Source organism: Nuphar pumila, chromosome 5 (genome assembly GCF_984573655.1).
Source record: "Nuphar pumila chromosome 5, dmNupPumi1.hap1.1, whole genome shotgun sequence".
In the NCBI taxonomy this organism is placed as follows: Eukaryota; Viridiplantae; Streptophyta; class Magnoliopsida; order Nymphaeales; family Nymphaeaceae; genus Nuphar; species Nuphar pumila.
Genome location: NC_143253.1, coordinates 35,306,702 through 35,330,522, shown reverse-complemented (window position 1 = coordinate 35,330,522; position 23,821 = coordinate 35,306,702). Strand labels below are relative to the sequence as shown.

Genomic DNA, 23,821 nt, shown 5'->3' with positions numbered 1-23,821 from the left:
GGTGTTGCCAATGCCAATGCCAATGCCCCAACAACACACCATGAACTAGGTGTAGGGTCTAGGTAGGCATGCAACTCAAGTAGCCCACATCACATGGCTGCCACTCTTAGGACAACAACAAAGATTCTTGTAGTATCATGCATGTGGAGTATGATACCCCTATGCACAGTGAGGAAGCACCATTGTGTATAGCAGATGAGCCAAGCTCTCTACCGATTGAGTGCATCCCAGAACATGGCAGAGATATGAACCTATGCACAACAAAGAACCACAAGAGCCCTACAGAGTATCGTGTAGATTCTGAGGCATAGGTCAAGCCTTTTTTTTCTGTACTCATCAACAACTTTGTGAGATAAGTAGGGACAAAATACTGTTCGACAATATAGTGTAGTTCATGAACAACACAACTAAATAAGTGGAAGATCTCTCACTTGAGGTGACGGACTAGCAAAATCACCATGAAAGATATGACTGTTGCCAATTGGATGTGGTTGTTCTCATGCAGTCACAACATTATGATAATTTCCCAAAAAGTGCAACCTTATCACCGTTACGAGATCAACTGCATGATCCTCACCAACACATTCACTCACTTGCCATGTCCATAACTCCTTTACCGAGACTCAGTTTGGTTTAAGAGTAGAGCTGATCCTGGATGCACAACAAATTAGAGGGTCATAGTCTACTCCACTTTGGATACAAAGTGATGCAGACCATTGTGGTATATTATGGCCAAATTTCAGAAGATGGTACAAATTCGAGCTCCAGGATCCACACACCAGGCAGTGAGGGTCATCTAGGCCTAGGTGAGACCCATATGGGTGATATGGCAGCTATGATGTCCTCTTTACATGTGAAACAATCAATGAACACATGTCTATACCAAAAGAAAAAAAGAGCATGACACTTGTCTGCATCAGAAGCAAGGAGAGCCAGTCAACGAGGCCCACATGGGAGGGCATTAATTAAGAAGTCCACAATGGGTTGTCCTCATCTCTCTAAAGGATTCTTCCACCTTTTAGGAATGTAATTAGGAAGAGTCTAATTAGGTATTCTCAAGTTGGTTTTAATTAAGACTTTTAATTAGAGTAGGAGTCATGACAAATGTAGGAATCTCGAATCCTCTCTCTAGTCTAGTTCTTGTTTCATAATAGGATTCTTTGGTAGTATGAATTAATTTATTTCGATTGTTAGGTTAAGACTCTACTTCAGGTCATCATTTTATAAATAGGGGTTTATAGATCCTCTTTGAATTATTGAATAAGATTGAATTGATTTCATAGACCTCTTTCTCTTTAGAAGTCTCTCTCTCCCCTTCTTCTTCTTCTTTTCTCTCTCATGCCTCATGTTTTTCTCTTTTCTCTATGTGATCCACGTGAAGCCAGGCTTCCCTAGGTTGGTCTTTCATCCATTCTAAGGGCCCAAGTTCTTCTTGTATCTGTATCATCACCGTAGAGTGATTTTTACCTTAGAATTCGATGTAGAAGCCCTGTCAGTTGATCAACTTTTCTTACAAACGTGTCACAGATATGTATACTACTTCCTAGACCTCTATCATACCATAGGAACAATCCCTAACCTTTCCTAAAGTCGCGTAAGCCATCTTGACCAAGGTTGCATTCGTAGAAATGATGTAGTCTCGTTTTATATGGGTTGCTCACCTTCTCTGGTCTTCTACACTTTACCTGACCCTATCCGAACATGTAGATCCCTTTAAGACCTCCTTAGACATGCTACACAACCTCTAGAACTGATCTCAACCTTAGCTAAGGACCCTACCCACCACATTCGGGACCCGAAATAACAAAACTGTACTATGTTGATTCGGTAAAATGTGTAGTTTCACTCGTTTGACCTCATCAACCTCTCCAATGACCCAACCTGACCTCTTTGCCCCTTAGAACCTATATCAAACCTCCAGGATCAGGTCCTTTCAGATTTGGACTAAAATCCCTATTCGAACAATTTATCGGGCTTGGATTTGACCTACCCAATTTAGCTATTTGACCCTATTTTTTTATACCTCTCATGAGATGTAGTGCAACATAAATCCTGGGGTTGCGGATAGCGTCAGCAACAATTTCTAGCAATTTAAAAAATGTGAAAGATTTACTATTATTCCAAGTGGCTTAGATAATGGCAAGGGTTAAGATCATCTACAGGGGTTCAACCATACCCACCTTGTGATAATCGAAATGAATTGACAGCTCTCAAAATTAGTGGTTGTTGACAGCATATCAAAGCATGTGCTGCCTAATTATGGTTCAACCTAGTTCACCAACTATGTTTCTAGTTTGGAGCACACCTAAATCGTTGAAAAATAACAGATTGGTGAAAGTTTGAGAAGGCTGAGCTTAATGAAGAGCAGAGTCACTGACAAAGCTGTTGGTGGCAGGGTTGTGCCTTAGCTAACATCATTACCATTGACAGGTCTCTTCGATCAATATCGGTTAAAGCCAGCCTGCAAAAGGATTATGTTGCCCAATGGGCTAAATGATTCACAGAAGCTTAGCAGCGGTGGTGAATGAGTACTTATCAAGTTAGAGTGACCTCTGACTGGACCATCTCCTGCCAGGGGTCGCTTTGATGAACATCGAAAACACCATGGTTGGACTAGGTGTTTTCAGCTGTTCATTTTGCAAACAGCAGATGCCGTTCATCTAAGGCATTAACAACCCTAATATATATATATATATATATATATATATATATATATATATATATATATATATATATATATATATATATATATATATATATATATATGTGTGTGTGTGTGTGTGTGTGTGTGTGTGCGTGGGGTGGGGTGTAGGGGGCATCCATCTACAAGATGCTGAGTCCAACCATGGTGTTTTCCATGTCGTCCATCCCGTCAGATGTCGCTCTGACCTGATAAGCACTCGAATGGGATGCTTAGGCTTCGGTGGGTCAAACGTGTCTATAGTTGTTGCCAAAAGGCCCAAAGATTTTTGGCCCTTGGCACAAGCACAATGACTTTACTGGTATAATTTGATTCATCATGATCTGACATTTAAAGTCTCAAAATGTTTGTTTTTCTAATCTAGGAGAATTGTTGTTCCAAGGTAACCTTTTCTAATCCATCTTTGCGTGTGAAAAAATTTAAGTGAGTCTTTTCCTTGATGATCCAGTGTTAGGCGTGGTTATGATGCACAAGTTGCAAACATAAGAACATAATTGAAACATGATGTGTCTTTAGGTTCTGTTTGGGAGCATGGAATTAGAGGGAGTTTAAGGATTTGGAGATGTGCAAGTCATCAATTCCTGGAATTGGCAACTACTGCATCTAAAGGTGGTAACTACCGATTCCAGTTTTCAACGCAAATACAAAAGAGAGACCGACTCACCTCTTTTTTAATTTTCAGACTTCCTTGTCAAGGTCATTCTCCCAAACAACTACTAAAGAAGTTTGACCAAAGTTGGACCCATGTCCTCAATTCTCATTCCAACTACCAGCTTCCAAACACAGCCTTAGGGTGAATGCATCTCAAACCTTCGAGCGCTAGCAACCTTAGGTGTCTGGATAAGTTAGATATAGCATCATTTTCCACAGTACAATATCTCAAATTAATCAGTCTTCAGGGCATATAGGTGCATTCAAATTCTAGATATCCCGCTAATACTACTACTTTTTCTCTACTCTTTAACCACTGGGTGTTTAGTTGCAAAAAGAATCCTTTTTTTTTTATTAGGCCAAGGTAAAACCCCTCCCCCTACCAACCATCACAGTACTGCACATTTGCATGCCTCTGATTGGTTAGACTTTTGGGGTCTCCCTTGCTCACCGGGAGTGCATCTAACTTTGACCTTGAGGCAAAGGACGCTATTTGTGGGGTTAGGACTTGTAACGTCCCGTCAACTTGGTGATGATGCTGACAAGGGGCATTCCCCACAACTTGATATACAAATAGGCATCACTTTCTTTAAAATGGGTAAAAAGCCAAGTGTCATCATCATGATCATCCCATCCCATGCACATGGGGTTGGCTTCCATGCCAAATTCTTTACAAAAGGGAAATACGAAAAGCCAAACCAGTGGTCCATGACTAACACCCTGGCATAACCTGGCACTTGTTCTTTGATATCAAAAAAAAAAAAAAAAGGAAAAGGAAAAAGGAAAATGGAGACCAGAGGCAGTTGGTCTGTGAACCTAAATATCATAATATAGGGGGGGGGGGGGGGGGGGGCAAACATAACTACTAAGGTTGGCTTCATGTCTATTGCAAAGAAATAAAATGATTCTCTATTTTTCTAACTGCCAATCACGGCATCACCATACTTGTGTTTCCTGTATAAGCAGTACTGAGACTGGCAATCTAAAGCAATGTTGTCAGAGTCGGTTTCTAAACCTAATCGTTTTTCAAAACATTTTAGAGAATCAGACGATTCAGACTTAAATCAATCGCTTTGATTTAGCCCTTTTTAAAAATTTGTATTTTTTTAAAAAGTTTAAAAATCAGAAAAAAATATGAAAATATGGCAATAAAATAAATGATGGCTTACGTGATCAAATCAAATTCTAAAATATGTGTTGAATGCCTAAACAGTGAGATAGACATAATTACCAAAAAGGTTCATACAACAAATCTGACATGTTTCCCCAAATGCCTCACAATTTTCAAAATCCGCCTTATAACCAATTTTCTTGGTTCCCAACTTTTTTAGAACTTATTTACCCTTAGCACAAGTGGATCTCCCGATTTTCGTGTGTTACATTGAAACATTCTTTCGATCTCGCTAAATCTCACTAAAAATAAAATCCGCATGATATTACAACAAAAATCATGATTTTTGCATAATATACAATGCAAAAATAGCTACTTTATATCCCAACAAAGTATATTCGCATAATGTACGTGTGCATCTTCTTCGCCTTGCAACCCCATGTGAAATTCCTCCTCGCTTTTTTCACAACCCCCATGTAGAATTACTGCTTGTGAAAATCTCTTATTGGAGAATTTCGTCAAGAGTTACACATTGATGGTTGAGAAAGTCTACTTTCAATGTGAAATTCACGAACTTTCGCATGTTGTCGACTTTAAGCTATGCAATATTTCATTTTAACATATGAATTTATATGTATATATAGGCAATTAGAGTGCAAATTTCGTCAAGAGTTTCACATTGGTGCATGCAAAATTATTAAAATGTTTGCGAAATTCCTCAAAGGTTTGAGAAAATCGTGAAGTTTTCTATGAAGTGATGCAAAATTCATTTTTAGCGTGAGAATTCAGCAATCATTAAAAATGATATTTTGTTTCTTAAAACCTTTTATGCACAATAAAGGTCTATTTTTGCATTACCTAGGGTTCTTATGGTCCCCAACCAGTGGTCCCCAAACCTTTTCTTCCTTAACAAATTTTTTGGCAAAAACATTTTTAAGGAAATTCACATAATTTAATCTTCAATTCAAATATATTTCAAACTTCTTTTCAAACTATTTTTTTTATTATTATTACACAATTCAATCTTCAATTCAAACATACTTCAAACTGAGAATTTTTGTTATATACAAAATTAAATCTTTATTTCAACACAATCACCAATTATATATGCAATTCAATCTTAATTTCAAAATTTTACATAACACAGTGACCTGTTATATATACAATTCAATCTTCATTTTAAATACATTTCAAACTTCAATTTAACAAAGTATCACCTATTATATGTTATATATACAATTCAATCTTTATTTCAAACTTTAATTCAACAAAGTGTCACATGTTATATATACAATTCAAGCTTCATTTCAAATACATATCAAACTTACATGCATATACAATTCAAACTAGTTAAATTGTTAAACAATAATTAAATTATAACTTTATTTACAATAATATATATATATATATATAAGTTTAATGTTATTTCTATTTTACAAAACAGTAAAAAATATGCAATCACTACTTATATTGCTTAAGGCATATCAATAACTCTTTGTTGACCTTATCCATGCTTTCAATAAGGTCAACTTGACTTTGTAGCTTGACGTCCTTTGCTTTAAGCAACTCCTTTGGCCTACCAACTTTTTCCCTTAAAAGAGTCACCTCTATATCCACTTCAATAACACTTTTTATTGCATGCTTCAGACTCCTATCCCCAACTTTCTCTTCCATAGATGGGCTGCCAATGTCTTTCCTACTGTCGTGCCAGCTTTCAAGTTTGAATTCAAACAATGTTGGGTAATCCTTCTTCTGAACCTTGAATGTGTCATGGACAATTTTCATTCATTCTTTAACCAGTGTGAAAAATGACTTTACGGAAAGTGAAAAAAAAATTGATTCACTCGTGAAAAATGATCTTACCAAAAAAACTTGAAGGTTTGACTGAAATAGTCGCCGATGTCTGTTTTGCCAAAAACAGTCACCAAAAATTTTGCCGAAGAAGAAGAGGTTTGGGGACCACAAGAACCCTAAGTTATGTGAAAATAGCATTGGGTTGCACATAAAAGGTTTTAAGAAATGAAACATTGCTTTTAATTCTTGCAAAATTCTCATGCTGAAAAAGAATTTTGCATCACCTCATCCAAAATTTTATGATTTTCGTAAACCTTTCAAGAATTCTACAAACATTTCAAGAATTTCATAACTACCAATACAAAACTCTTGTCAAAATTTGCACTCTAATCGCCTATATATGCAGGTAAATTCACAAGCTAAAATGAAATCTCACATCGTTTAAAGTCGACAACATGATAAAGTCCATGAACTCTGCAAACTTTTTCACGAATTCTACATCGAAAGTAGACTTTTGCAACCATCAATGCAAAACTCATGATGAAATTCGTAAGGAATTTTCGAAAGCAGTGTCATGAAATTCATAATTATGCATGGAGTTGCGAAAAAACGAAGATGAATTTCGCATGGTGGTTGCAAGGTAGAGAAGATGCACATGTTCATTACGTGAAACAACTTTGTTGGAATGTAAAGTAGTCATTTTTGCATATATTATGCAAAATTCTTGATTTCTATAAAAATATCGTGTAAATTTTGTTTTTAGTGAAATTTAGTGAGATAAGGAGAGCATTGTGATGTAACACGCAAAAATCAAGAGATCTGCTAGTTCTAAGGGTAACAAGGTGCTAAAAAGTCAAAAACCTGCAAGATTGAACATCAGACAGATTTTGAAATTTGTGGGGCATTTGAAAAAACACGTTAAATTTGTCTTATATCATTTTTCATTATAATTATTGAAAAAATGAAAAAAAAATAAAAAATGAATTCGGTTTACTAGATTTGATTCTGGCAACATTGATTTAAAGCACACCAGGACCTATAATGGGCATGGTATCGACCCCCAAGAGAAACAACAAAAGAAAAGAGAACCTTCACTTTCTTTTTTCTTCTTTTTTACTTTTTGGTCCTTTTGCATGCAAGACAATCAGGCGGTAGCCCATGGTAGGGTTGGAACTAGGGAAGGTCGCATGAAGAATCGTCTCGACCCTACCTTTCACACCATGAAATTTTGACCCAGATGTGGACAATGTTGAGCCGGGGTTTAGGGTTCAATAGGATGATAATTTAATCTCTAACATTTTTTGGCCGACCATCCTCACTGCATGAATCAATTACGTAGGGCTAGGATACAAGTGGTACCATAACTCCTCTAGGACTTCACAGTGTCGTAAAGGGGATTTCACCCAATTTGTTTTTACATTAATGAATTTGTTGTGACCACATTTGAGCTCTCAATGAAATATAGTCAAGGTGATAATGTCACAAACCATTGTACTAGTTTGACTTATAGGTAGGCTCCAATGTAGAAATTTATTAGATAGTAAAACTCTCACTCACATTGGTCTTATAATATTCATGCATTGTTGTCTAGAATCTATTTACTGACAGGTAGGTTTGCCTATGGTCTGATCCATTCATTGGCCTTAGACATGGAATGGTACATATTCTTGCAGAAGTTATTTTCAATGCATTATCTATTCAAGGAGTTGCGATGACGAGTCCATAAACAGAAATGACAGCCAAGATCTTAACACAGAAGGTTTAATATTGCCGGCAAAGAACCAAGTCTTCATGATTGAGGCAGCTCAAGAGTCATGCCTAGGCCTTGGTCTTTGTCAAGCCAGAGTCCAGTCTTTCTTTGGTTGTATTAGAAAAATGTATCTTTTCACGGAAATGTAACTAGTGCTAAACAAAAGTGTGTCTGAGATTTGAATTGAACCACATTATGTAAATCATGAAACAGCCCAAGTAGATCCAATGAGCATATGGGGTTGGGACTGGATGGTACAATACTGCAATCTCTAGTCAATCTCAAAGTTGGTTTGGTTGTTTAACAGAAACCTGCATATGACCCACAATGTGCATAAGGTTATGCTCCTCCAAGTGCAATGTAAGAAAGGGCTGTCATATTAACTGTGGTTTCATTTATGCTTAGTCAGACCCTGACACATCCTTAGATCCAAATGAGCTAGGTCAGGCCTGATTGGACCTAAATTGGACCTGGCCCCGGTGCCTTAAATTCATTGTACAATCAGACCCACCCTGTTTTGGCAAGAGTCCGACCCTTCACCCTAGCCAAGCTAACTTAACACTTTGATTAAACTTATAATGCTAGTTACTACTCCCACTAGGGCTAGAAAGTAAGCCCCACAAACCAAAGCAGTGAAGAATGCATAATTTTTTCTAAAAAAGCTGCCCAATGAGAAAATTCTTGCCAATGAAAACATAGTAATAGAGAGGATAATAGCCAAAATATGATTAATTTTGGTTAGAGCACCAAAATCTAGCTCCTATATATTTGACATGGGTTTGCCGTAATGATGGAACTATTGTGAATGCATCTAATTGTTGATGAATAGTAAAGATCTCGATTAGTAGTGATTGAATTCTTTTGTGATTCCACATGATACACCGATACTAATATAAACCTACATGTCCAATCGAACTATGAGATAGAGGTCTTTTGATTTTCATTTTAGCCATGATGGCCACCACTCCTAAGATTATATAAGCAATGCTGAAGAATCCCAATAAAGAAAGAAAGAAATGAAAAATTCTAGCAATTAAAAGAGGTAACTTCAAGATCTTCTTGCTGCCAATGGTGCGTCTAGTTAAGGATGTCAATTGTTCGAATTTGAGTTAGGTACGGTTTGGTTAAAAAAAACTGTTAAGGAAAGTGGTCCAAATCCAGAATCACAATCAAGATCATGGTCCAAAGATTTCAGAGTTTAGATCAAGGTTTAGATTTGGGTCAAGATCCAAGACCAAGGTGAAGGTTGCTTCTTGACTCTCATCAGAATCCCACGCCCAACAAAGTCCTGATGTGTAAAGACTCCTCCATGATAATCGAGCCACAAAAAGACTTGCATATGGATAATTCAATTAAAGAATATCATATCAAGATAAACTCTTTCAGGTTGGACAACTTTCAGAGAGAATCTAAATTTAGTGGAAGTGCTTGTGCAATTGACTCTCCCAATGAGAGAGCCTCCCAGACGACTTGTAACTCTTCTATTATAAATAATAAAGCCTCTATCTCACGTTAAATGTAAGAGACAAAAAGAGGCATCATGGACATAGCTCTCAATAGAACGAACCATGTTCAAATGTGTTCCCTTGTGTGAACTTGTATTTTGTGATTTCTTTACACATGTGAGTTGACTTCTTGGTCATGTTTGTTTCCTACACACAATAGTCGATTTCTTTATGGTATCAGAGAAGACTACTACCTTTGTTTTGCTCTCTCCCAACTCTCTTTAATATTTGTTTTCTATCAAATTAACCGCAAAAAACAATATGTTATGGGAGTCTCAATTTACTTCCCTGCTTATTTCTCATGATTTGGAAGGATTCATAGATTGATTCAATCCTTGTCCAAATCAATACATGTAACAACCCAAATATTTAACTCAAAATTTATGTAATTGTTTTTTTTTTCACAACGGAAATATTAAGGAATCACTCGGTTAAATAAATGGACGGTTTATAGAAATCAAATTGTCATTAATAACCTCAGACTAAATAAAAACTTGTCTATCATTATTACAATTAATGAAATTAATCAGAGCTCCTCAGGACACTTATAGAAAACAGAGTCTCATAACTCCGCAGAAATCATTACCAAGCTATGCATCTCATGAATGAATCATATTTATACTAAAACAAATATAACATCAAGCATTGTATGTACTGGAAGACTTTCTGAAAGTGCATTGAGTTTAAGTTTCTCTTGTTAATTACCCTCTGAGTACGCACAAGCATTCGACATCATAGCAGACTGATATCACACGGGGGTATGTTATGCCTCTCCAATTAATACCTTGTGTAACTAGCCGTATGGGTATCCATTGGTGATGGTTCACGATCGAGAGAGTACTCCTTAATGGCAAGAACTAGAATTAGGATGCACCCTGATAACTTCTGCAGAAGACTTAGATCTACCACTTAGGATGCATTGGTAGTCCTGACCTCCTAACTCTAAGGACTGAAGACCGGGTGAGATGCCTCGCTCTCACAAACATAATTGTTTCATGGAGCTTGTACCATCTACCCCCTCCAAGGTAGAACACGGGTCCGATAACATATATCGTCTTTCAGGTGTACCCAGAACCCTGCAAGTCAGGTTATGTGGGCGAAACTTAATCCTTTATTTTTAGTGTAATACATGGCACCTCGAGGGTTAAAAAGAACCCAACCCGTATTCGGGTGATCCAGTAGTGGGTTTAACAATGAACTAATGTGCAAAAAGCACTAATAAGGTTATCACTGAAAACCAAAGACTCGTACATGAGCCTCATCATGAAAGTTTGTTTGCCCACGACCATATTACCTTGTATTATTCATACTTTAAACCCGAATTGGGTCATATGTAGTTGTCATTCAAGTTTATATTTTTTTTTCTTAATTCACAAGCATACCCTTGTATGCATTTGTATAGTCAATTTCTTGTGTGGGTAATTATGAATACCCCAAATTTTCCAAAAAAAAATTCTTTTTGCCCTTGGCCCTCATCTTCTGAATAATCGGGTCAATTTCTGATCGAAATTCTATTCATTTCTCGAATTCACTGGAATCTAGATTCAATTTCCATATCTGACCCAATCTCAGACCCAGATCTGATATCTGAATCCGATTATGAGACTGGATCTTATATTCTTTCAAAAAATCAAAACAATCAATTATTTATATTTTCTCAGATATTTTATCTGAACCCATCCCAATTCGAGGTTCAAACTCAAATATTCTCCCAAAATCTCAAGTCTAGACCCGTTTTTGAAACCCATTTAACAAAATTAACCTTGTATTTTCTCAAAAACCTCATTTTCGGAAAACATTTAATTTCAAAACAAATATTTTATAAAAATCTTTCAAAAACCTCGTTTGGATCCCATTTTTTTATTAAATTCCTCATATTCTTAGAATTTTTCTCAAAAAATATAAAAGATTTCAAAAATATATATATATTAGCTTAAACCTTTTTCTGAAAAGCCTTGTAAATGAAAACCCTTTTGTTTTGAATTTTTAAAACTTAAAAGGACCATTTTTGAAATAAGCCTAACGACTTTCCATTATAAAAGAGAGCCGCAGGGTCGACTCTTCCCGATCGCCTCTTCACCCCTCTACATCCGATCTTCTTCTTCTTTTCCCCCTCTTTCTCCAATTTCCCTTCTTCCTCCTTTTTCCCCTATATCCTTCTGGTCGACTAGAGGTATCTGGTTCATCTTCAACCTCCATAAAAAGCACCACCACCAGATTGATCAAACTAGGGGCTGGATGGGTCTCCAATCATAAGAGCGTTATTGATAGAAGAGAAATTCATAACCCAGTTCATTAAGTTGATTGTGCATTTTGCAGAAATTTCTAAGCAATGGAGAAAGGTAAGTCATCCAAATTTTGTTATCAATTTACTGTTCATTTGAATAACCATTTTTTTTATCATGTTGTTTTCTTGCATCACCTAAATAATAAAGAGGCATCCGATCTAATCTAGTATTAGATCGGATCTACCCCACAATAATTTTTCATTTCACTTCATATTAATCGTGGCTGGATTACTGCATTTCGTTGGATCCAACACTGCCATGAGAAGTATTCGTGATGCAATGCTAAGATCTGAAGAGGAGATGACCCCTTTGAAGAAAACCCTTGATGAATTTGGGACTTTTTTTTAGCAAAGGAATTTGCGTGCTTGTATGGCTTGTAAACATTGGACACTTTTATGATCCTGCTTACGGTGGCGTCCTACATGGTGCAATTTATTATTTCAAGATTGCAGTCGCTCTTGCTGTTGCAACAATCCTTGAAGGGCTTCCGGCTGTTATAACAATGTGCTTGGCTCTTGGCACAAAAAATATGGCTAAGTTAAATGCAATTGTGAGATCTTTGTCATCTGTTGAGAGATTAGGTTATACAACTGTAATTTGCAGTGACAAAATTGGTACTCTTACAACAAACATGATGGTTGTATCAAAGGTGTGTGTAGTTGAGTCTGTGCATCAGTGTCCTGTTTCCTTGGAGTACACGGTCATAGGAACCACATATGCCCCAGATGGTGTGATTATGGATTCAGGATTGTAGCTTGAATTTCCTGCTCAGTTTCCCTGCCTTCTTCACATTGCTATATGTTCAACACTTTGCAATGACTACATTACAATACAATCCTAAAAAGGGGACTTATGAAAAGATTGGAGAGTCAACAGAGGTTTCACTATGTGTCCTAGCAGAAAAGATATAAGATCCGAGTTGGAAGCAAGATTTCACAGCCTTGCCGGTAAAGAGTCATTAAGATGCTTGGCTCTTGCGTTGAAGAGAATGCCTCCAGGCCAACATATTTTATCTTTTGAGGATGAGGAAAGTTTAACATTCATTGGATTGGTTGGAATGCTGAACCCACCAAGGGAGGAAGTACGGAATGCTATTATGACATACGTGTGATAACAAATCTACTGCAGAATCTCTATGCCATCGAATTGGGGCTTTTAATCACCTGTTTGATTTTGCTGGATGTTCTTACACTACTTCTGAATTTGAGGAACTTCCTCCTATTCAGAAAGCATTGGCTTTGCAACGTATGGTGCTCTTTACCAGGGTTGAGCCTTCACACAAATGCATGCTAGTTGAATCACTGCAACATCAAAATGAAGTGTTTGCAATGACTGGCGATGGTGCCAATGATGCCTCTGCACTGAAGAAGGCAGATATAGGAATTGTAAGGGGATCAGGAACTTCTGTTGCAAAGAGTGCTGCAGATATGGTGTTGGCTGATGACAACTTTGCATCTATTGTTTCCACTGCTGCACTTTCATACCCAACACCTGCATATTATCTTCTGCTATATTGCAATCTCAACTCCACCTTCACCTTCATTTCCCACTTCACCTATAACACATGCACAATGCTTTTCCCTCTTCACTCACACGGTTATGCCCCGCTGCTACAACACTTTCACCCACTTATATTCTACATCTCCACTTAACCAATACTACATAGTAATCCTCAATACCCTCTACATCACCAGTTGCCACATAACACCACCTTCAGCCCCTTTGATTTGCACTTACACCCATCCATTCACCTTTTGTAGCATCATTTTCCACCTTCATCTCTTCACATATGTTACACAACACCCACTCCACCAACAACACTACCAATTTCCAACACTCACCTATATTCAGCATACATCCACCCTTGATGTAACCTCCCACACATACTTACAACAATGTCTAGCAATTGCTGCTATGTGAACACCCCAATTTTTTCAAAAAATTACAAAATTTCCCTTTTTGCCCCTGGCCTCATCTTCTGAATAATTTGGGTTGATTTCTGATCAAATTCCAGTCATTTCTCAAATTCACTGGTTGAAGATCCAAAATTCAAATCAAACTTCACATCTGACCCAATTTCGGATCTAGATCAGATATCCAAATCCAATCCTGAGCCTTATTATCCAATTTTTAATTCAAAATTATAAAAATACAAAAATAGTTTTCTGAATGGCTCAGATAGTTCATCAGGTGTCCATTTAGATCCAATGTTCTTTATTCCTCGATTTGAGATCCAAAACTCGATCATTTTATTAAAACTCTGGATCCAGACCCATTTTCTGAAGTCTAACCCTATATTCTCAGAAAACCCCTCTTTTGTAAAAATTTCAAGCTTTATAAAATTGTTTCAAAATCTCTTATTTTTCCATAGTTTTAGAAGGTTTTCTTTCAAAAACACAAAAAATATAGAAAACACAAAGAAAAGAACAAAAAAAATATAAAAAGAAAAGGAAATTCAAAAACAAAAAAAAACTTAAAACCCTTTTTTTGAAAATATTTCATAATCAAAACCTTTTTTTTAGAAAAAGCTTTACAAAAGACCACTGTTTTCAAAAATTTTGAAAAATAGGGAAACCCGATTTGCAAAATTTGCAACGGTTTTCTCTTATAAAACCATTGCAAAGGGGGTCAAATTCGTCATCGCCTTCACCCCAGCACCCTTCTCCTTCTCATCTGATCCATCGCCTTCCATCGCATTTCCCCCCTTCTTCACCTCGATCCTTCCTCTTTCTCCTCCTTTCCCCCTCTTCTTCTTCTTCTTCTTCTTATTTCCCTGGCTTTCCCCCAATTGGCTGAAGGAAGCCGACCATCCTTATAGCAGAACTACGGTAAGTACTCCTTTTCCTTCTTTGCTTTTTCTGATTTTCTTTTGGTTTTCTCATTTTTTTTTCTTTTGCCCCATTGACACACTCTCTGTAGCCTTGATTTGCATATAGCAATATCGAGTTACAGACCTGCAATATCAAGGGAATAATTGTATTCCAAAATCTCCCTCCTGTTTTGTAATTTATTTATTTTCTTTGTTTATACTATTTGGATTTGATACCCCTTTTGTATTTCATCTGGATCACAATCTGCATTATAACGTCTGATTCAATCTTCCGTTTCATATGATCCTTCAGTTGATTTTAGTTGTATCGTGTTTATGTTGCATTCACATTTTGTTTTTACCTCATAGATAGCCTCTGCATTTGTGTTTACAACATTACAGTTCATCTGTCTTTCATCATCCCCATCTATGATTGTATTTGTTCATGTTATATCCCATTTCCTTTTTCTTATTTTGATTTTGATTTCTTGTTTTACTCTGATCATCTGTTTATATTTGATGTCTTGTTTTGATAACATCCGATCGTATCTCGTTCACTTCTGTTCATAATATCTCATTCATCCTAATTGCAATGTGCTGCATCACCTATTACAATTTATGTTTAGTTTCAGCCGATTTATTGGATGTCCATCATACGTTTCCTGCATTTTCCCCTACGTTATATTTTCTTTATTTCATAGGTTTATCATACCTGCTAATGCATTGCATTCCCTGCTATTGCTATCTGATGTTTAGCATATGTTCTCTGATTGGTTTTGTTTATGTTTCATTTCTAGCATTACAATTCCGTAGGTTTCTCTGTAATTTTAAGCCAAATGCAGCATCTCATTTTGTTCTTTCTTATTTTGTGATTTTTCATTTGTTGCTATGTGATGTTCACTCTGCATCCACCATATCTCATAGAGAAAGGAGCATCATGCGCCACATTAGAGAGTTTCGATGTTAAAAGATGGCTAATAACTACTGATAAAAAGATGGGTATGTATTTCAGAATGGTTGGACGAGTTATGTGAATAGTGCATTTACTGTTAATACACTTAGTGAAAGCTATTATGAAGATAGCTATGTTCTCAGTAATGAACGAACTATGATCCCATTCCCTCTGGCTCTGATGATGGGAGGGGTGAGACATAACAAATTTGTATATATGATAGATTCCATACATACAAGACTTGCATACTTGACAGATTGCATGCATACCGGATTTGCATATCTAACATATTGCATACATACCGGATTTTCGCATCTAACAGATTGCATACATACCAGATTTTCATGCTCAACTATATGATATTCACATATTTATAGGCACACTCTTGTGTGCAATGAACTTTATATAGGCCCACCTTGGGACCACTTTGCTGCTTCAACACACCGTCATATGTATGCACTGGCTTCCCACTCACACACTCTTGCGTGTTACACATGGTCATTTCCACATGAGCAGAGTTTTAGGCATAACATTGTCTAATCCTTTATGGTTTACCCCTAATAAACAGAGTATATGATGGATGATTAACTCTGTAAGCCTGGTTCATTTGGAATCTATGGCATTTCATGGTACTATAAGTCATGTAACAGCCTTATGCGCCTAAGCACAAGCTGGATGTCTGTCATACCGATATATAAGAAGAAACTACTTGCTGGAAATATAAATTTTCCTACCACACGTGGGCGATGTATTGTGAGTGATCAGGACAATGAAATTTATAAATTATTGTTCGATTATCCATTATGTGCGCAGGTCTTGTGATCTAACCTATACATTTGAATGGAGTGTTAACTATAGATCATATTGATCATTGCTCTATATGCTGGAAAACTTTTTTGTAATAGAATCTGTCATGTGTATAGGTTGAGTGATTGGGTCTATGCTTGCAACACGTACATGCATCATTTCTATGTTGGGATAATATTTTGACCCTCTAATGTGTTGTGTGTGCAGATCCATTATGCTGATCTATATATTTATATGTTTGGTCATACAATGCAGCAACTATATAAATGTTAGAATAATCTTTTCAATAGTATAATGGGTGCAAATCGAGTGATCAGATATGTGCACTCACATACTCAATCCTGTCATGAAACACTCAAATAAACAAGTTATGTGTTCTTGCTCTCCCAAGAAAATACATAAAAATTTGAAAGTGAGGTTGTTTCAATCTCTAGCATGTCTGGTGGCAGCCATGATAGACTTACCTACATATATTTTTTTCTATTTATTTATTTATTTATTTTTTCATCGAAGATCTTGATCTACACTATACGTGCCTTCCATGGCACTATGTGCAAAAAAAAAAAACATATTGCCAAGACTATTCTAAACGGTTGTACGCCCTTACATACAATCAAAAGGTGTTGCAACATACTCGTGCTACAGGACACCGAACACATGTATATAGATATGATCCCCTTACCTCTATTGATGAACGAGTCTTTGAACATGTTCAGAATTTCGGTTGGGTCAATGGGCTGTCGTGCTTCTCCTAGGTGCACGGCTTCCACCGGAGTCTATCCCACGAATGAAGAAGGGAATGACAGAGAGGAAAGAAGAGATGGGAGAGAAGAGAAAGGTGTTGGAACGATTTTCACTTAAGGTGAAAAGCAAGAGAACATTTGGAAGTTTTCTAAATGGAACCTCCTCCATAAATTCGTTCCTAATGTGTCCACCATTTGAATCCACCCATGCAAATTCGTGGGAATGGAAGAGGAATTTAGTAACCTTTCTTTAATGGCATTTTTTGTCACCCTTCCATTCTTTCTTAAAATGTCATCTTAATCCCCTTCAGGGAATACATGTATTATATAAGAAAGTCTTTCATGCTTTTAAAACTTTGAGATTTCAAAATCTAAATCCCAATTAAGTCTCCTTCAAAGTTAAATATTCGGCTAGCCCATATCTGTCTTAATTAAAACGTGTGCTAACTAAGGAATGTTATACATGTTTTCAAAAAAAAATCTAGATTTGCATATCATGGCTTTAGCTGAGTTACTTATTTGGGATTTTCGGCCAGCCTTTACCTTAAAACATGTGATTTTCCGATTAAATCTAGATTTTGTGATAAAATAAAATGAGAAGGTTGTAGTGTATCACAACAAAACCTATGTGCATAGGAGATTTGAACTCAAGCTATTTCTTCAAAGAGGCAATGAACCTCCCCAATGCACTATCTTTCATTTTAATGCAAATTATGTCTTACTTAATTTACTTAAATACTTATAGACGTTAGGCATTTTTGTCAAAAAGGAAATCCATGTCTTCTTATTAGAATCCGTGTGAGTGTGGTTAATGGGATTTGAACTCAGGTTGCCTCCCAACTAGACAATACCCCTCACCACAACATCACCCCACAACTTGTTGTGTTTTGTGTCTACTTTAATTCTTTTATATGCAAATGGTTTCCTAATGGAACTCAATTTCGGGTTGGATCCACATAATAATTTTATCCTCTAAAACTCCTCAAGTTGGATTTGAGATCCTGTTTAAGGTTATATACTCCATTTGGATCTATAAACAAAAATCAAATTAATTCTCACCGGGTTTCAAATCCCTCCAAAATCCAAAACCATGTGCTATATCCAAAAGCTCATAGTGGGTTTGATATGCCTACATCATATCTAAGATATTTAATATTAAAACATTCCTTGTTTAGGAGATAATTTCTCTTTTATTTATTTCTAAAAATCACTTGAATTTTTTTAGGTTTTATAATACATCACTCATAATGGCGTTTCAAAATTAAATCTTGAGTATGTTTCATGGAAGAGAAGAGATCAACCCTAATTGAGTTGGATTACCTCATCACATACTAAACTTGTGCATACACAGGTTATTGGTTTGAGAACATCTTTAGATGTTTGGAAGGCCCTGAGAGAAAGATATGCTGCCCACTCTCGGCCAAGAGTTATGCAGTTGAGAGGGCAACTACATACCATGATTAAAGGTAAGAACTCTATCGATGAGTATATACAAAAGGCTAAAGGCATTCGTCATCAGTTGACAATGGCTAGCAAACCCATTTGTGATGATGACATGGTGATGTACATTCTTAGAGGCTTACCTCATAAGTATGCCTCTTTTTTCACATCAATAACTACTTGTAAGATTTATAAAGTTTCAGTAAATTTTTTGAATAAAACTAAGATGTACTTTATATAAAATTATCATATTGACCTGGAATGCAAAACAAAAAATTCAAATGATCCAATTATACTTAGAACATATATATCCTTTGGGATATATCCGCAAACAGTCAAGGAACCACAACTCTCTCCCTGAACAAAATTAAGAGATTTCAACGAGCCAATCTGCTTTGTCTTGTTGATACAAAGAAAATAGTGTACTCACATTTTTCACAAAAAATATCGATGAAACCTCAAAAATACATGGGCCCCACAAAAATATCTTGCGGGCCCCACAAAAATATCTCACCAAAATATCTTGTGGGCCCACATAAATATCCCCTGAAGTTATTAAGTGGGCCTCATAGGAACATAGATGTCATTAGTTACTTTGCCATTAAGTTTGGATCTTGGATTAGGTGGGCCATCTGGATCAGACCCAGACCCCATGTGGATCCAAGATCTACATTCTTGCCTATAAATAAGAGGATACCCCATTCTTTTAGAAAAAAATTCAGTTCTCTCTCACTCCTCTTTTTCTCTTCTCTCTTTTGGTTCTAACCTAGGTTAAGCCTAGTTGACTTAGACCAAGCCCACTTGCAATGAGCTTGGACATGCCTAGCCTGGGCTGATCCCAGTTGGGTCAAGTCAACTTGACCTACTAGGCTAGCTTTTCTCTTTCTTTTCTTGTCTTGGTCTTAACCTAGGTCAAACCCACTTGACCTAGACTGATCCTACTTGAGGTGAGCTTGAACTCACCTGACCTAGACCGAACCTAATTGGGATAAAATCCCTTAGCCTTGACTGCTTGACCTCATGTACCATTTCCTTGACTAGGTGCAAAACTAAATCACATTAATTATTTGTGAATAGACAAATGACTCCCACGACAAGGAGAACCGCGCTGAGTCCTACACTTAGGGGTTTATGTTAGAAACCCTTAACAACTTGGTTACTGTCATTCATGAGACGAGGCAGAAATCGGCTCTGCCTCGCAATGAGGACACTGAGGAAATTACTTACGAAAAGTTTCTCAAACTAGACCCATCGATCTTTGTCGATAGAGTCGATCCAAAACTCGTAAAAAACTGGATCAAAGAGACTGTACATGTGTTCCTAGTGCTGGAAGTGCTAGAGGAACAAAAAATGGATTTCAACACATACCAATTAAAGGACAACACAGGGAAGTGGTGAGACACCACTAAGATTATACAATTCTTAGAGTACAAGGTAATCCCGTATGGTGATTTCTGAAGAACCTTCCTAGATAACTACTTCCTGATACACTCTAAGAACAGGAAAAAGATGGAATTCTTGGAGTTAGAACAAGGTAGCATGAGTCTCATCGAATATACTATAAATTTCTAAAACCTCGAGTAGTACTGCTCCAAGTTGTTCGAGACTGACCAGGAAAGGGCCGACAAATATGTTAACGGGTTGCGAGAAGGGCTACGGTCTCGTGTGATAACCAGTATGCCCTCTACTTTCCAAGCTATTGTGGTGACAACTTTGAGGATTAACACAGACTCAAGATAATGTCGTATGACAGCCTCAAACCTTCAATAGAGAAATATGGGATATGCAAGACCCTCCCAATAAATGCAATAGCATCCCCTATTTCAACAACCGTCACCACAAAAAATAGAACAGAAACCCATGGTGAGTCGTGTTTACGTTGTATCAACTGAACAACTCACACATAATGACCTTATCAAGGAACTTGAATACCCTTGATAGGTAGAAGTTGTGTTGGGTAAAAAGCAACCAAAAAATAAAACAAGATTAAATGAATTCTCAAGCCTAGACACATAGCTCATGAGCTTATGTATGCTTATCTGAATCGATATGTATTTGTTCTTTAAAGTAATGATAAAAAATCTTTGACTTGTCAAATTAAATTTATACGTGCTTGTGCCCAAATTGGTGGCCACCAGGGCGAGCCTATGAGGATGTATAACTCCACGACCAAGCAGTTCTGAGAGACCTTGTACGAGTGTGCATGTTCAAAACCAATAGCTTGGCTAGGATGATTTTGTGAGGGTGTACTATCCCAATATTAGGTGAGTCTAATAAGGACAAGCCTATGAGAATGTGTGTTTCTAAGACCAGGTAATCTGATAGGGGACTTCTTCTAATATGATAAAAAAATTTATGAGAATAATTAGGTTATATTAAATAGTTACATGGAATGACTATGATTGATAGCTAGTTGAAAGACTATGGATTTGGATTTGCTGCCATTGTTGTAGCATAATTTAATACTAGTTTAGATATGAAAAGCATGCCCTTATCGATTGTAGATTGTGATATGAGGTTATGAACTAGGTGAATGATACAACACATCTACTTAGACATCTTGCAAGTGATTGCAAAATTATTTATTTAATATCTAACTGGGTTGAATACATTAACATACTAGTGAAGGAAACATCACGCCAACTTAGTCTTGTTGCTGATAACTTTGTTGATCCAATATGCGAGAGAAATATTCTGAGCTATTCATGTAGTACTCGTAACAAAATTTCATGGATGAAATTTTTTTAAGAGGGTAACGATGTAAGATCCACAATTTTTCAGTAAAAATTCTGAATAAGATGTATTTTATGTAAATTATCATATTGACCTGGAATACAAAATGGACAAAATTCAAAAAGTCAATTATACTTAGGACGTATATATCCTTAGAGATATATCCTCGGAGATATATGCTCCTCCCCAACCATAAAGATAGAGGATGGCCTCCACATTAGCTGCAAAGTGATAGGCCATGAAACTCATGAGTAGAAGTCTGATGCATCAGGATGGGGGTGTGGGAGTTCTCTCTCGACTATGTAGTCCCTCAATCGAGACAGGTGAAAGGTGCCCTAGTCAAGGCTAAGCCACAAATTGTTTGAATGTACCCCTTCTGGATCGTCGTCTTGATCCAGGTTAAGCCTGTATAGCACTCATAATGATAAGGTTGAGAAAGTGAAAACTGAAATTTATTTGTGTATTTAGTTAAGCATGACATGCATCACGTAAAAGGAAAAGTAAATAAAGGCAATTGCAAGTCACACATGCATGGAAAGGTTATCTGATCAACAATGGTAAGTGCATATATTATTTACTTTTTCATGCATAAGACTTTAATTGCTTTTGAATGATATTTTTGTTGTTCACTACAATGTTATCCATATTTAAAATGAATAGTTTCCTAAAAATTTATGTAAAAATATCAGCATATGTTTATGCATACTGGTTCTGATTTACTTTTGTTGCACAACACGTTCTACTAGAGACTTGATGAGTCTGACCCCAATTATATATATTACAAGTACTGAGTAGAGGATCATTTACTATGGTGGGATGTTGTAGTGGGACCTGAGCCAATTTTTTTCTATTTATGCAAAGTTTTGAACTGTGGACATTCATGTGTTAATTGGACATTTTAAACTCTTATATTCATTTTCAACTCTGAAATTGAATTCAATTAATTATGTGATTGTTAAATTCAATTTGATATGGCGAATGGTTTGATAGATCTGTAATCCACCAAATCGCTTTATCCAATTTTTGTTGTGATTTCTAAAACTATTTAAAAAATATATATTCATGATTTTTTGGATAAAATTTTGGGGTGTTACAAGGGGGCATTGTTGGATGCACCATTTTGGCTAGAGGAGAATCTTGATGCAGTCAAGGGTCTGTCACAACTCAAGTTTTCTGGCATAGATGGGTACTCTGTGGATTTTTCCTTTGATTTTGGGGAGTCATCAAATCATATTTATATTCCATGTTTGTTGAATTCTTTCATTACTCGAACATGTTCGAGGTGTTTGGTCATTCTGAAATCATTCTCTTACCTAAGATGACCAACGCGATGGACATTTTATTGTTCAGGCCCATTTCCATCTCGAGGGTTTCTTATCGCATCCTTTTAAAAGTGTTGGCAAATAGGATGTAGTCAGCCATCTTGAGCATTATCATCAAGTTGGAAAGGGCTTTCATTAAAGGGTGTTTCATGCAGTGTTGTGCTCACATTGAAGGCCATAACATTTCTACCTTGAGTAAGCCATATTTTGTGCTTAGTTTGGACATTACTAAATCATTTGACTTTGTTTTATGGCATTTTATTATGCAATCTCTAGTGAATATGTGTTTTGGGGATCGATCGTGTAAAGGAATTGGTCTAGTCTGCTTTGACCCATGTTAGATTGAATGGTGAAACTAGTCAAGTTTTTGACTTGCATTGGGGTCTCAGGTGGGGTTATCCCTTACCCCCCCTTCTTTTCGATGTAGTGGTTGAGGGTCTGTCATCCTTATTTGGGCAGGTGGCAAACTTCTGCTTCATCAACCCATCTTCATTCTTCAGTTTTGGCTTTGCTTCAATTTGTTGATGACTTTATTCTTTTTAGTGAAGCTTCCATTAAACAAATGACTAGGATTCTTTGCATCCTCGAGATATTTGGACTCTTATCGGAGTTGCACACTAATGAGGAAATAGTGAGGTTTTTTTGTTTAACGCAGACACTGTCACCACCGCCGCTACATCTCATCTCTTTGGTTGCAAAATTGATCAGTTGTCGACCTCTTACCTCAGATTGCCTCTTCATAACCGGCTGGTGCGTGCAGATTTGTGGACGCCAGTACTTGAGTGTGTGGAAGCTCATCTGCAATCCTGGTAAGGTCAATACCTCTCCCATGTTGGTAGGGTTACTCTTATTAAATTAGTTTTAGCAGCCATCCCCTCACACTTTATGTCAATGTTTAAGATGCTAACGAAATTAGAAAAGCACATTAAAAAAACAATGCAGATTTTTTTTTGTGGGGAGGCAACAATGATCACAACAAAATGGCTTTGGCTGCTTGGTCTCATGTTTTGAAGTCAACTGCAAGGGGCAACTTGGGTGTCACACCGCTTTTTTTGAGAAATGGGGCACTTATCTCCAAGTGGTGGTGGTCTATTAGCAAAAATGAGGGGGCCTTGCCCTATACTAGGTCTACATATTCTTTGCAGGGCTCACCTTAGGAGTGATTGCCAAATAGGGAACCAGGCACATCTTTAGGGGTGTGGATATTGTGGTGCC

At 36.8% G+C, this 23,821-nt stretch overlaps 1 pseudogene; it reads left to right on the top strand.

The window, feature by feature from the left end:
• The first annotated feature begins 10,477 nt into the window (after nt 1-10,477).
• LOC149837356 (calcium-transporting ATPase 3, endoplasmic reticulum-type-like) lies at nt 10,478-23,419 on the top strand (annotated as a pseudogene).
• Nucleotides 23,420-23,821: the final 402 nt, after the last annotated feature.